Raw genomic sequence first — 15,101 nt, forward strand, 5'->3', positions numbered from 1 at the left:
TAAAACAACAATAAGACAATTAAGATAATAAATGTAAAACACAACATCTTTACTTCAATTCAAACTTTTCCTATAACAATATTCTCAATAACTAAAACACAATTGTCTTGAAAAAATAATAAGTCTAAATCGTGCTAGTACTCAAAACATAATGTTTCTAACTTCAAGATCAACAACATTACAAAAATCAAACGGATTGCGAGATTTTGTAGCAACTCCATGTGATTGTGCTCCATCCTGAACCAAACAAATATAAAAATAATAATAATTATAACTGATATTTGTAGGTTGTGCATGCTTATTGAAATCAAAGAAGTTAAAAGAAAAAATAAGAAAATGAGAATTAGGCTTATTAAAATCATTATGTTAGCCAAAACATGTAAAAATCTAACATAAAAGAAACATATGGTCTTTAGTTAGACTTTTAACAGATGCATAACTCATAGATCAGATCATAGTCTTCTCCATATTTTATATTACCGTGTTCTTAAAAGTCTTGAAACAAATATAGTATGGATCATAAAATGAAACATGCTATGAAAACAAGATTTCATTGGCTCCTCTTTTGTTTTAACACAACTATTTCCTCTTCAATTTATTCATAATACAATACCTAATACATCATGAAAGTATACAAGAGAAATACAGGTTATGATAGATTCAGAAACAACTAAACTGTTCCAAACACATACACAAACAAATATAAGAATCAACATACACCCTAGAACACGTATCATATCACGACTTAGAACAAAACCCACATACATAAAATTAAATCAATCTTTAAAGATAATCACATGACGTTATTTTTACATAAATCTAAGTGATTTAAGGAAATCATAGTGATTTACGGATATGAGAAACAAACCTGTGAATATTTGTTCAAAAATTAAGGACAACAACAATAAGAACCGCATCGATCTTGGAAGTGAGATATCAGTCATCTTTCTATCTCTCTTGTCCATCCTCTCTGTATCTCTTTCCTCCTCATTCGTTCCTTCCTTTGTCCATAGCTTTCCTGAAAAAAACGAAAAAGAAAGTGTTTTTAGATTGCTACAAAACTTTTAATTTCGAAAATGGAATGAATTAATCAATGAATAGAAAAAAAAATTACCATTCTGTGATTCCTTTTTCCCAAGAGAGATAAGCAATTTGTAAGTTCACATCTATTATGAAGCATGTGCTGGTCCGATCTAGGGTTGCATCCCCGTCGCCGAGAAACCTGTATTCGTTCGATGGTGGGGCTGCGTCACCGTCGAGAACCACGTGTGGGTCACCGTCGACACATTTGGATCTTCTTCATCAGAATCACAAACATCTAAAATTATATAGAGAAATTAACAAAAATATTACCTTTTGTTCGCTAGCCAAAAGAAACTTAGAAAGAATTTCACCCTAAATGGGTCGTCGATATGCTTAGAGCTCCTGATTTTCCGGAAATGTATGAAATTAGGGCCGGATACTGAGAAGAATTTTGAGATGGAAAGAATCCATATGTACAGTCATCGATTGACTATTGTGGCCATCAAGATCGTCACTCCGTTCACAATCACCTCCCTTACAACCACCTCTATAACATAATCATGCTTCCCCTCCCTTCCACTATGTTCGTATCAAAGAAGAGAGAGAAAGAGCGGTATGAATTTCTTTTAAGAAGGGAAAAGGGTGACTTTCGTTCGGGACTGCTACCGTATCGTTTAGGAAGGAGAAAATGGAACGAGTTTAGGGATGGTGATATGTAGAATTGAGAAGAGAGATAGAGAGCAATTGATTAGGGCTCTTCTGATTTTCATGTGAGCGAGGGATTTTTCCCTCTTTAAGATTTTGGGGATAAAAGCGGGGGTTTTAAAAAAATTCGACGTATCTCTCCTTTCATTTTTATGACTGAGCGCGTTTTTTCTCTTTTTTTTAAGATGTGCCACTAAAATATAACAATAGTGGCACAAAATTAATATGCCACTAAAAAATTGTGCCACTAAACGTCATTTTATTTGTAGTGCTTATTTTGATACTTTGGTTATCTCTGCTAGTAACGAAGCTAAGAAATCAACTTCTCAGTTGCTAGAGGTTCAGAAGCAGTTAGATTTCAAGAAAATAAAAATAGAAAGTCTAGAGTTACAAATTACAAATATCATGTATGATAGGGATTCATTGAGTAGTGAAGTAAAAATGTTGCTAGCTCAAAGGAACATATATTGTGATTCTGCGAAAAGACTTTATGCGAAATTAACTGCTTTGCATCATTCATCTGATATAAGCAAGGAACAACATAGAAAGTTATTACCTTTTTTAGCTTACGAGAGAGAGAGAAGGTTGATAACATTTCTTATGATTGTGAGAAAACAATTGCCGAATTTGATAAAATTCCTGATGATAGATATGCTTATGGAATTGTGAAAATTGATGAATATCTTGATGCAGATGAATTAGTTGATATTGTGAATGATACCTTGACCAAAACTGAACAAATTAAAATTTTGAAAAGAACTGAGAATTCAACATCTGATTCTAAATCTAATTTTGCTGATATTGAAGATAATTTTGATAATATTAGCGAAATTAGTGATTTTGAGGATGTTCTTAGTTGTCTATCGTTAATGTTGCATCTAAGTCTAAAGGAAAAGAAAAGTGTAATGATTCGAAGGTTAAGATTGACACCGACAAACCCTCAACTTCGAAAGTTTTTGATTTCGATCATGTGAGTCTCAAAGATAGTCAAACTGATAGTAGTGATGATGAAAATGATGATGAAGTTTCGAACAAAACACCATCAATAAATAACGAGTCGAAAGAAACAGCAATTCCACGAATTGTTGTTGATCAAGTGTATGGTGACACTGAAATATTCGATAAGATAATGACTGAAAAGGGTGCTCATTATCTCGAAATTAATCAAGTGGTGTATCCGAACTTCAAATGCTCAGATGATGTCGTTTTTCCAAATCAAGTGTTTGTGACAAAAGGAAATGTCGAAAGCATTAAACCAGAATTTAACAAATTGGTTGAGGAAGATAACAAACAAACATCTGATGAAAGATTTTTTGCAAATCGGAGTGTTATTGAAAACAATCTCACAAAGAATACATACACTTTTCAAAGACAAAAACCTCAAAGAAAATGGATTGAGAAACAAAAAGTTTCAAATGAAATTCCAAAACAAAAACAGCAGAAAACTGAACAAATTGTCAAAATCAACTCAAAAGAATTTAAAGATCAAATTGACAAATTTTCGAAAGATAATGACATTTCAAAAAGACAAGCACGAAAGAAAGTTTTCTGGCAAACTGTTGAGTCTCGAAAGAAACAAAACAGATTGACAAAGAAAACATCTGAAAAGACAGAATTCAAATCTGTTAAAACAAAGTCTTTGTCAAACTCAGGCAATCAGAAAAATCCCGCTCAATTTAAGAAATCATTGTCTGAATCCATTTCACAAACTACATTTTCGAAAGATAAAACTCAAGCCACTACATCATTTTCGAAAAATTTCAATCAATCATCACAGAAATTTCCAAATCAAAATTTTCAAAATCGATTTTCTCCTCATTCACAACAAAGATTTTCTCAAAATCAAAATTTAAAACACACTCATCCATCAACTCAATCAAAGAATTTTCAAAATCGATTTTCATGAAACACAAATGTCGAAAACAGTTTTAAAAATCGACAATTTGAAAAATTTCGTCCTAGATCAAATGTTGATTTCACTCCTCAAAAACCAAAATTTCCAAATCCTTCTGGGAAGCAGAATTCAAAAGTTTCATACACTAAGGATTCGTCAAATGTGAAGAATATCGACCATTGGCTTGAAGGAAAAGGAAAGATGTTCCAATCTCGAAATTTTTCCCAACAACAAATTCGAGTAGCTTATGAGAAATATGTGAATTATTCTTCAAACGAAAGTTCATCTTCAAAAGAATCAAATATTTCTGCGAAAACATGGAAATTAGTTTCGAAAGATAAACATGTTGAAACACAAGCTGCGAACAAAAAGGCGAATGTCTGTGACAATCCTAAACCTTCGAAAACGTATGTTTCTGCTCCTTTACCTAATGATGTCGACTTAATTGATATTTTCAAATCAAAAGTTCGTGATTGGGTTTTAGGTTCTTCATTTCACTCAGTTTTCAAAGCTAATAACCAAGGACCCAAACAGCCTTGGGTACCTAAATTCTTTCGTTAATTGCAGGTTTTGTGTGACGAGCAATATGATGATAAATGGTACATAGATAGTGGTTGCTCTCGTCACATGACTGGAAAGAAGGAGAATTTGCGTAATTTTCGAAGTTTGGACAATGCAGGTGTAGTGAAGTTTGGGAACAATTACAAGTGTCAAGTAAAAGGTTACGGGAAAGTAACGAATGGACAGTTTACTGTAATTCGTGTTGCTTATGTCAAAGGTCTTCAACATAACTTGATAAGTGTTTCACAACTTGTTGTGGGCACTGGAAATCAAGTGGTGTTTAACGAAGCAGGAAGCATCATTTCAAATGTTAACACTAAAGAAGTTTTGCTCACATCCAAACGACATGGAGACATGTTTACTCGCGCTATCAAACTAATCGTAGGAAAACCAACTCAGTGTGTTTACTTTCGAAAGCTTCAGCTGATGTTAGCTGGCTTTGGCATCGAAGACTTTCTCACTTGAATTTTCGAAATATCAATAAATTGGTAGTTGATGATCTTGTCCGAGGTTTTCCTGTGTTAAAATTTGATAATGATACTTTATGTGCATCTTGCAAACAAGGAAAACAACATCGCAAAGTTCATCATGTGGTTATTGATTCAAAGATTGTTGAACCGTTGGAATTACTTCACATTGACTTATGTGGACCATCGATTGTTGAGACACTCAACAAGAAACGATACATTTTAGTTATTGTTGATGATTTTTCACAGTTTACTTGGGTTTATTTTCTCAGGTTAAAATCTGATGTTGCTCAAGTAATGATCGACTTTATCAAAAAGATTGAGATCAGCTTAAAGAAGAAAGTTCGAAAAATCAAAAGTGACAATGGTTCTGAATTCAAGAATAACTTTCTTGATTCGTTTTTAGTTGATCAAGGGATTTCGCATAATTTCTCTTCACCATACACACCTCATCAAAATGGTGTGGTTGAGAGAAGAAATCGTTCTCTCTGTGAAGCAACACGAACAATGCTTACATATGCGAATCTTCCTCAATATATTTGGGCTGAAGCTGTTTCCACTGCATGTTTTACTAAAAACAGATCGTTTATTCATCGTCGTTTCAACATTACTCCTTATGAAATACTAAATAACCGAAAACCTAATGTCAAATTTTTTCATGTTTTTGGTTGCAGGTGTTTTATCATGAATCTAAAGGATAATCTTTCGAAATTTCAGTCTAAAGCTAACGAAGAAATTTTCTTGGGATATTCTCATAATTCGGTTGCATACAAAGTGTTGAAAAAACGAACACGAAAAGTGGAAGAAATGTTTAATCTTACCTTTGATAATTATTATGTTAAACAAGTCGAAAAATGTTTTGATCACACACCAATTATTAATGAATCAAATGTTGAGTCTGAAATTTCAACTTCGAAAGATTTTGATTATGATTTAGTTTTTGGTACTCCAGATATGGCTGCTGATGCTGAAGTTAATGCAACTGATAATCGCATACCTGAAGCTTCAAAGCATCTTGATGATTCGACATTCACACAAGATATTTCAGACTTAAATTCAACATCGAATTCTCCAAGAAATGACGAAAGCATGCTTAATGATCAAGTGGAGGGGGAGCACTTGAATTCGACAACTCAGGTTGAGGGGGAGCATCCTTTCGAGGGGGAGTATAGGAGATTGGATAATGATGTTGAGGGGGAGCATCCTGTTGAGGGGGAGCGAAATGATTCAATAATGTCGAATAGTGATCATAATGAAAATTTTTATGATTCAAATGACAATGTTTCTGTTACAGAATCTGAAAATGACGAAATGTTTGAAGATGCACCATTGGATTTTGATCCAGCATATCCACCTTTACATAAATGGACAAGAAATCATCCAAAGGAACAAGTTCTTGGAAATCCACAAGACGGTGTGTTAACAAGGGCACAACTTCGTGCAAAAAATGAGGTACTTAATGAGCATCAAGAATTTTGCATGTTTAACGTTTTCATTTCGAAAATTGAACCAAAAACAGTCAAGGTTGCAATGGAAAACTCAGATTGGGTTGTTGCAATGCAATCTGAATTGGCTGAATTCGAAAGAAACAAGGTTTGGAGATTAATTCCTAAGCCAAAAGACGTTTCGATAGTTGGGTTAAAATGGATTTTCAAAAACAAAACAGACAAAGATGGTAATATTGTTCGAAATAAAGCTAGGATTGTAGTAAAAGGCTATTCGCAACAAGAAGGAATAGACTATGAAGAAACCTTCGCCCCTGTCGCAAGACTCGGGGCAGTTCGAATATTTTTGGCCTATGCAGCTCATAAATATTTTGATGTTTATCAAATGGATGTGAAATGTGAATTTTTGAATGGAGAGCTCGAAGAGACTGTGTATGTTGAACAACCCCCAGGTTTTATAAATGAAGAGTATCATGATCATTGTTATATTTTAGATAAGACTGTTTATGGGTTAAAACAAGCACCAAGAGCATGGTATGGCACTTTAACTTCTTTCTTAAAACAATCGAAATTTAAACAAGGATCATGTGACAACCGTCAATATTTGGCCAAGTCAAAGTCAACCAAAGTCAACAAGTCAAACCGCTCAACTCATCTAACCCTTGTATATTAGGGTTTCCATTATGATTCTTATTGTACTACTCGTAATCTTAATACAAAGTATCACTTAGAGTTTTCACGTGTTCGGAAATTCAAAACCCTAATCAGGGCAAGTGATGAAACTATTCGATAAAACATTATTCCTTAACCCTCGGGGGCATATAACAATCATAACGAGACTTAACGAGATGTACAAACCTTGTGTTACAAAGCCAAACACTTAAAAAGATCGCAATTGAAATCTCTCCCAAATCTCTCCAAGTATGTGAAATCTCTCCCAGATCTCTCTCTGTATGAGAAATCTCTCCAAGAATGTGAAATCTCTCCAAGTATGTGAAATCTCTCCCAGATCTCTCTCTGTATGAGAAATTTCTCCAAGAATGTGAAATCTCTCCCAGATCTCTCTCTGTTTGAGAAATCTCTCCAAGAATGTGAAATCTCTCCCAAATCTCTCTCTGTATGAGAAATCTCTCCAAGAATGTGAAATCTCTCCCAAATCTCTCCAAGTGTGTGAAATCTCTCCCAAATCTCTCTCAAAATCTCTCTCAACTTTTTATAATCACTCGGGGCATCCCGACCCTTAATTTAGTCGAAAACCGCTCGAAAACGGAAGTTTACGCGAAAAACAGCCTTAAGGAGCCGAACCCTCTTAAGGATCCGAACCCTCTTAAGAACCGAACCTCACTTTAGGAACCGAAACCTCCTGAGAACCGAAACCACCTCCTGAACCGAACCTGCTAAGGAACCGAACTTAACCTTCGGTCCGAGAGGCTACCTTCGGTCCGAGAAGACTACCTTCGGTCCCTTCTGATGAGTCGCCTGCGAGACCTCTCGGTTCCCATATACAACCGAACCCTACCTTCGGTTCTATGCTCCTAAGGAGCCGAACCTTCGCACCTTCGGCCCTGAATTTCGGATTTTAGCAATTTCTACCCGGTTTTCAATATTTTTAGCGTTTTGAGCCCGTTTTTCGTGATTTTAACGCGGGATTTTCACCAAAACTCGTATTTTAACATAATAAACCCTAAATATTCATATTTTAATTTTATTTTGGGGAAAATCCTTGCCTAAGAATAAAATCTAGTATGTAAGATTTATGGGTGGAGTGTTGACTTTGCCTTAGTGTATGACACAAGCAACCACCCCATACCCACTCAATGACCAGCCCTTGTCCTTCCACCATACCTGGTCATTTCATTGTCCTTTCCCACCATTTCTCCAGCCACACTCTTGGTCAAAGGCTGGAAACTCTTATCCCTCCTTACATTTCTCTCATTCTCCACCAAAGAACAATCTCCATTCTCTCTCACTTCTCTCTCTAAATTTCGAGATTTCAAGGCTGATTTTCAAGTTCTTCATCTACTTTTTGTAAGTACCTTCATCATACACTTTATTTCCTTACATTTCTTCACTCAAATCATGAGTTCCTTACACAAATATCGTCATATTTGTTGTTAGATCTTCGAATCTTCAAGCATCTCCCAAGTATTCTTGAGTTGAACACTTCTTTTCTTCACCATACATATTCTGAAACCACTCAAGGTGAGTTCATACCCCTACATTTTTATGTTTTCATCAAGTTCTAGGGGGGGGGGGAATACAAGTTAAAACACCAAGAACACAACTAAACTCAAACAACAGCCTTCATCAGAAAAGTTGAGTCTTAATCACGGACTGTTTTGACTATCTTAAACTTAATATCTTTCAAAACTGATTAATATGCAAATAGTTCAGGTTCATACCTTAAAAATTACTACTTGCACATCTCCATACGATTTTTCTACGATGTATGGTGATTTTTACAAAACTGCCTATCATTTCAGAAACGAATTCGGACCAATCTGTGAATATGAACATTTTAACACAAGTTAAAGACTTATAAAAATCATAAAAAAATTATGAATAAACTAGACACATTTTGGGAACTCTCAGAATTTACGGATTTAGTTTTCGACTTGGTATGATTTTTCTATGAATTTTATAAAATAGTGTAGAAAGGTCAAAAACTAGTTCACAGCTTACAACTTTCATAACACTTTGTAGTATGTTGAGCAAAGTGCATAACAATAAGTTCTAAATATCAAATGTATTTTCTTGTTAGTTTATCATCATAAACTGAAATTTAGTCATTCATGGTAAGGTTTACTCATTCATTTCGAACACATATAATAAACTACAATAAGCATAGTTTATGGATTTTTACTACGTGAAAAAGGTTTTACTCTCAAAACAAATGGGTTTTTTTATATACTACATGATAAACTATAATAGTAATAGTTTAAGGATTTCATATCACTGATTTATTCATATCCTCCTGAAAACACACACATATCCTCGGTCCTGGGATTTAAGACTACATGATTTTTATAAGGAAAATATTGGATTTTCTTTGGAAACACATTACTATTAGGAACACTATAAGTACAAAACACACACATATCCTCGGTCCTGGGATACATGATTTTTTATAAGGAAAATATTGGATTTTCTTTGGAAACATATTTCTATTAAAACTACATCTCATCTAGAATTGCTAGACTTCAGCTATAATTGCTAAGTGTATATGCTAGAGTTATATAAGAATCTAGTCTCAATCGACTTAGAATTGGTGGGCCCGCCTTATCTCCTGTTCCTTGTTTGGTTGTGGACCTAGGGCAGACCCATTATATTCAACGGTTTATTTAACTTAAATTTTATATAACTTATATACGATGGGCGATTATAGAAGGAATCTATGGGTCTTTCTAGGGTTCATTATCGCATAACATAGGAGCATTCATTTCATACTTAACAAAGAAAATATTGGGTTTTCTGGAAACATACTCTGTCGCTTTTACAAGGAAAACGGTTTCTTTCTCAAACAAAACTCTTATGAACTCACCAACTTAATTGTTGACACTTTTCAAAACTACTTGTATTCTCAGGAAATCAGTGAAACAGGAAACCAACAGCATTTTGAGGATGGGACGTTAAATCGTCAAACAGTTCATTTTGTCATCATAATGTAATTGATTTTGAAACATGTAAACATATACTATGGTGTAACCTTTTCAATTATATTTATGATGGTTGTATTTACTTTGAGCACTATTATACTCATTGTTGTGATACTATACATGAAGTCCTCCACCCCCGGACGTTTCTGCCATCCTTGGTTTGGGGGTGAGACAGATTGGTATCAGAGCATTGTTTATAGTGAACTAAGTATATCGAATCACATAAGATATACAAACTATAAATGCATTGGGACTAAAGTCTATGATTAAACATTTTCAAAAGACTATACTTTTAGAAATAAATAGTTTCGTGTTAAAAGTATACATGCATGCATACATACTAAGGACAGCATCATACTAGAACAAAATAAAAGCAGTGATTGTTGAATGACACAAGTAGGCTTAGGGATGTATAGTCAGGTCTGGGAATGACATAGCCTGATCAATTATGTCTATCCCAGAAGTGATTAGCGTATGCTCGGGAATGGTTGTGTTGTTGCAACAAGACTAAAAACTTACCAACTCTATCTACAAAGAAACATTGAAAACATAAGACAAACATTAAAATACTATAGGAGTATTTGGTGATACTATGATCAACTTATGTGAAAACTAAAGACCCCTATTTGTAGGTCTATAATGACTAAGTGCATACGCTAATGTTATATATAATTAAAGATATTATAGACTCCGAATCTATGACTATTGCTCTACTTCCTGTTCCTTGTTTGGTTGTGGATTTAGAGTAGAGTCATTTATTCGAAGGTCTATCTATCTCAGATTATGTATAACTGGTATGCACTATGTGATTATAGACATGACTAATAAGGATCACCCCCTATAAGTAATTATAGGATTAGACGTCTATTAATTATCTCTTCCACCCCTATTCTCGCACGGACATCACGACAAGATCTTACATACCAGGAGGCCCCTACTTTCCGAACCTGGAGAGTTAGTGGGTGATGAGGAAAATAGTCAGAGGTGGAGCCAGATGTCAGCAACTCTCCTCACATAGCCTGGGCTCTCGCGAACCATCTCGACTCCATCGAACCTGTGCCCCGTTGGGCAGCATTGATCGAGGGATGGAGTCGCCATCAGCAACAGCAAATCGCCATTTGGAGACGTATTATCGTAAGCAGAGTTCAATTTTTTTACTCACAAGACCTTGTAGATTAGGTCTATGAGTATGCGTTGGTGCTACACCCCTCCATGTGTAGGCCCGACCCCGCGAGTTAGTGATTCCACTAGTCGAGAGATTTATCTGCGGTCCAAACTTTTCTTGCAATGATGTGGTGTGGACCTACATCAGGCTCAAAACCTTTCTCTAAAAACTAAATATACTAAAATCATACAAATAAAAGGGGCATGCGTATTATTTCATTGCGAGCAATACTACTAAAAATTTATAAGATTATCATATATAGACTCTCGTTATGAATTGTTTTCAGAACACCATAAACAACTGGAACACGATACACTCAGAACTAAGATAAAATAGCTCCCGACGTATAAGCCCTTATTCAAGACTCACTATCATCTCACCTTTTTAAGCCTCATAGTTGAAAGGTGCCTTTATTTTCGTAGACCTATAAGGGTGCGATCATATCAGCACTAATGCACCGGATCCCATCAAAACTCCGCAGCTAAGTGTGTTTGGACAACCATGATCCTAAGATGAGTAAAGCTTAACGCCCGTACGAAACCTACTTCTACCCACTACCATAACTCCGTCTCAGGGAAGTTAGCAAAAACATCGAGAATAGTTCAGTAAAGGTTATGTCTTCACAAGAAGGTAACCAGCCAGCAAGCAAGGCAGCAATCCTGCAGATAGACCCTTCTACCTTTCAAGTTGCAGTCACGGCAGCCGTGACAGCCGTCATGGCGCAACTCAATGCTAACAATGCCAGCAGAGATGGAAGCGGTACCGACGATACAAATCGTTGTAACAATCAGGAACACCGGCGGGTGTCTACCAACGAAGGCGCCTCAGGCCACAAACCTAAGAACAAGAAACGAGAGTTTTGGAACGAAAAGAAGTGTAACCTACCTCAAAAATTTGCTAGAAGACAGCAATCCGTGGATGCCCCTGCCATTACAACATCAGTCACGACACATGCTTCGACACTAGCCACAAGGTCTGTCACCCCAGCACCGGCCAGACCATATAATGGAACACTCCCAAAGTGTAACAAGTGTAACTTCCATCACAATGGGGCTTGCCGGGAGATGCACTGTAAAAACTGCAACGAGAACGGACATACTGCCCGTTTCTGTAGGAACCAGACCCAGCACCTCGCTTCAATCACCAACACCAGGGTAGGCCCAGTATGCTACCTATGCGGTGAAACGGGACACTTCAAGAGAGAATGTCCAACTAAGAAGAATGACGGGGGAGCAGGAGGAGTGTGACGAACAAACCAGCAGGAGCAACAAGGGAACCCTATTAGGACTCTTGTAATTTTTCCAATGACAAAAACGTTTGAGTACCATATGTTTGTAATGAATTTGGAATGTTGCTAAAATTACCGTCTTTCAAAAAGTAGTTAAAATACTCTCTCGTTCAAATCAAATCAAAAACACTCATATATGACCTTAGGATCATTATCGGTGAGCTGTGACGACTTTGTGCCTACATCGGGGTTAATTATAATCAAAATACTAAAGACTTAAAGCGAATAATTCCGTCTTGACTCCTGTTCCATGTCCTGTTCCATGTCTAGCAGGAGCAACAAGGGAACCCTATTAGGACTCTTGTAATGTTTCCAATGACAAAAACGTTTGAGTACCATATGTTTGTAATGAATTTGGAATGTTGCTAAAATTACCGTCTTTCAAAAAGTAGTTAAAATACTCTCTCGTTCAAATCAAATCAAAAACACTCATATATGACCTTAGGATCATTATCGGTGAGCTGTGACGATTTTGTGCCTACATCGGGGTTAATTATAATCAAAATACTAAAGACTTAAAGCGAATAATTCCGTCTTGACTCCTGTTCCATGTCTAGTAGTGGGGTTAGGGTGGATCCACTCACTCGACGATTTCACCAGTACCAAATTACATGCGACTGGCATATACCGCTCGATCATAGAGTGACCTGTCGGGGATCATGATATAAAGTATCACTACTTGCTATCAGAACACCCTCACTACCAGTGCTAGCTGCTGTGGTATGAATCATCTGCGGTAATAATAACATCGAACAAAATGGAACACACTGAAAAGAAACTCAAGATACTCTATCACTCTAACGAACACCTCTTGCGAATACAGCTTAACACATGTTTTACCTAAAAAGATACTGTTGTCATCATTCAATTTCGATTGGTATAGTCCTCACCTCCCCGATTAAACAGCTACGAGAGGACCCTTCACCTAACCCACTGAATATCGAAACCTTCGTCTCCCATAAACACAAATCTGACACGGACCTCCGGGTCATCTCTCACTGTGAAACCCCAAAAAACTCACCAGAGGAGTATTATACCTTCCGAAACCTTACCACAAGTATTTCCAGAAGACCCTTCGGGAATGTCACGCATGCAACAGATATGGTTCAAGCACAGAAGCTTGGGACGAATACGGTTAGTCTATCCCTACTAAGTGCATACACGAGGATAATATATAATTAAGATTTTACGGAAATTGGATGTGTGTTTCCGCCCTATTTCCTGTTCCTTGTCTGGTTGTGGACTTGGGGCAGAGTCACCCATCCAACTGTCTCACCAACCTTAATTACATACGACCTATATGCGCAAGTTGATGATAGATGGACCAGGTACGAGTCCTACATCGAACTTCGGGACAAGGCTACCCAGGAGTGCGAGTGAACGTCCTATCATCCGAATAAGTCTAGTCGTGTAAACCGAACCCATATGTTCCCTACCGATCTAATCAAACGAGAAACACTAAAGCAGGCCCTATGCAGCGCTCCGAGGAGAAGTTATCACTTATGACTTAGTACAATTCGAGAAAGGCTGAAAGCATCTCGAGAACACGACAAAACCCGAATAAGTCTTATCATCGATATAAAAACGTAGGATTTTTACTAGTGAATCTATGATGGCTAGTGTAAACATTATGGTCATATATCATTAAGATTCTATGGACTTAGAATGTGTGATTCCGCCTCATTTCCTGTTCCTTGTTTGGTGGAGGGCTTAAGGCGGGGTCACCGGTCCGAATGCCCTTGCAATTTTAATGATATAGGACTAGTTTACACCAAGCGATTATAAAAGATCTGGTAGGACTTATAATGCAAATTTCATCACAAATTGTTGAAACACTCGTAATGCTAGTACTCGCTAATTACATTATAAAATATTCGGAGTAGTAATACCAAGAATAAAGCGGGGAGCATAAAGGCACACATAGAATACACTATCATTCCAAAACAATAACTCCTTTTAAATCGACTCAGCTCAAGTTACAATAAGAAATTCCAAGGTCGTCATTTAACATCAGGCGGGTTGGTCCCCACCATAATCAATTTCCTGTACTATGAAAAGTTCCCCCATCTTTCCTCCAAATTCTTGAAGTCCCAGTCGAAACACTAATTTCGGGACGAAATTCTTTCTAACGGGGGGATGATGTAACAACAGTCAATTTTTGGCCAAGTCAAAGTCAACCAAAGTCAACAAGTCAAACCGGTCAACTCATCTAACCCTTGTATATTAGGGTTTCCATTATGATTCTTATTGTACTACTCGTAATCTTAATACAAAGTATCACTTAGAGTTTTCACGTGTTCGGAAATTCTAAACCCTAATCAGGGCAAGTGATGAAACTATTCGATAAAACATTATTCCTTAACCCTCGGGGGCATATAACAATCATAACGAGACTTAACGAGATGTACAAACCTTGTGTTACAAAGCCAAACACTTAAAAAGGTCGCAATTGAAATCTCTCCCAAATCTCTCCAAGTATGTGAAATCTCTCCCAGATCTCTCTCTGTATGAGAAATCTCTCCAAGAATGTGAAATCTCTCTCAAATCTCTCCAAGTATGTGAAATCTCTCCCAGATCTCTCTCTGTATGAGAAATTTCTCAAAGAATGTGAAATCTCTCCCAGATCTCTCTCTGTCTGAGAAATCTCTCCAAGAATGTGAAATCTCTCCCAAATCTCTCTCTATATGAGAAATCTCTCCAAGAATGTGAAATCTCTCCCAAATCTCTCCAAGTGTGTGAAATCTCTCCCAAATCTCTCTCAACTTTTTATAATCACTCGGGGCATCCCGACCCTTAATTTAGTCGAAAACCGCTCGAAAACGGAAGTTTACGCGAAAAACAGCCTTGAGGAGCCGAACCCTCTTAAGGAGCCGAACCCTCTTAAGAACCGAACCTCA

The 15,101-nt window shown here is 36.7% G+C and overlaps 1 long non-coding RNA gene across 1 annotated transcript; it reads right to left on the reverse strand.

Moving 5' to 3' along the window:
• Positions 1-32: 32 nt before the first annotated feature.
• LOC145113555 (uncharacterized) lies at positions 33-1,682 on the reverse strand. Its single transcript, XR_013710798.1, has 4 exons — positions 1,354-1,682; positions 1,115-1,244; positions 869-1,018; positions 33-237 (listed from the first exon to the last, which is right to left on the reverse strand). It is a non-coding gene; the product is annotated as an uncharacterized LOC145113555 (long non-coding RNA).
• Positions 1,683-15,101: the final 13,419 nt, after the last annotated feature.

The sequence above is a fragment of the Lactuca virosa genome, chromosome 5 (assembly GCF_052849685.1).
Source record: "Lactuca virosa cultivar CGN04683 chromosome 5, Lactuca_virosa_CGN04683_v6, whole genome shotgun sequence".
Taxonomy (NCBI): Eukaryota; Viridiplantae; Streptophyta; class Magnoliopsida; order Asterales; family Asteraceae; genus Lactuca; species Lactuca virosa.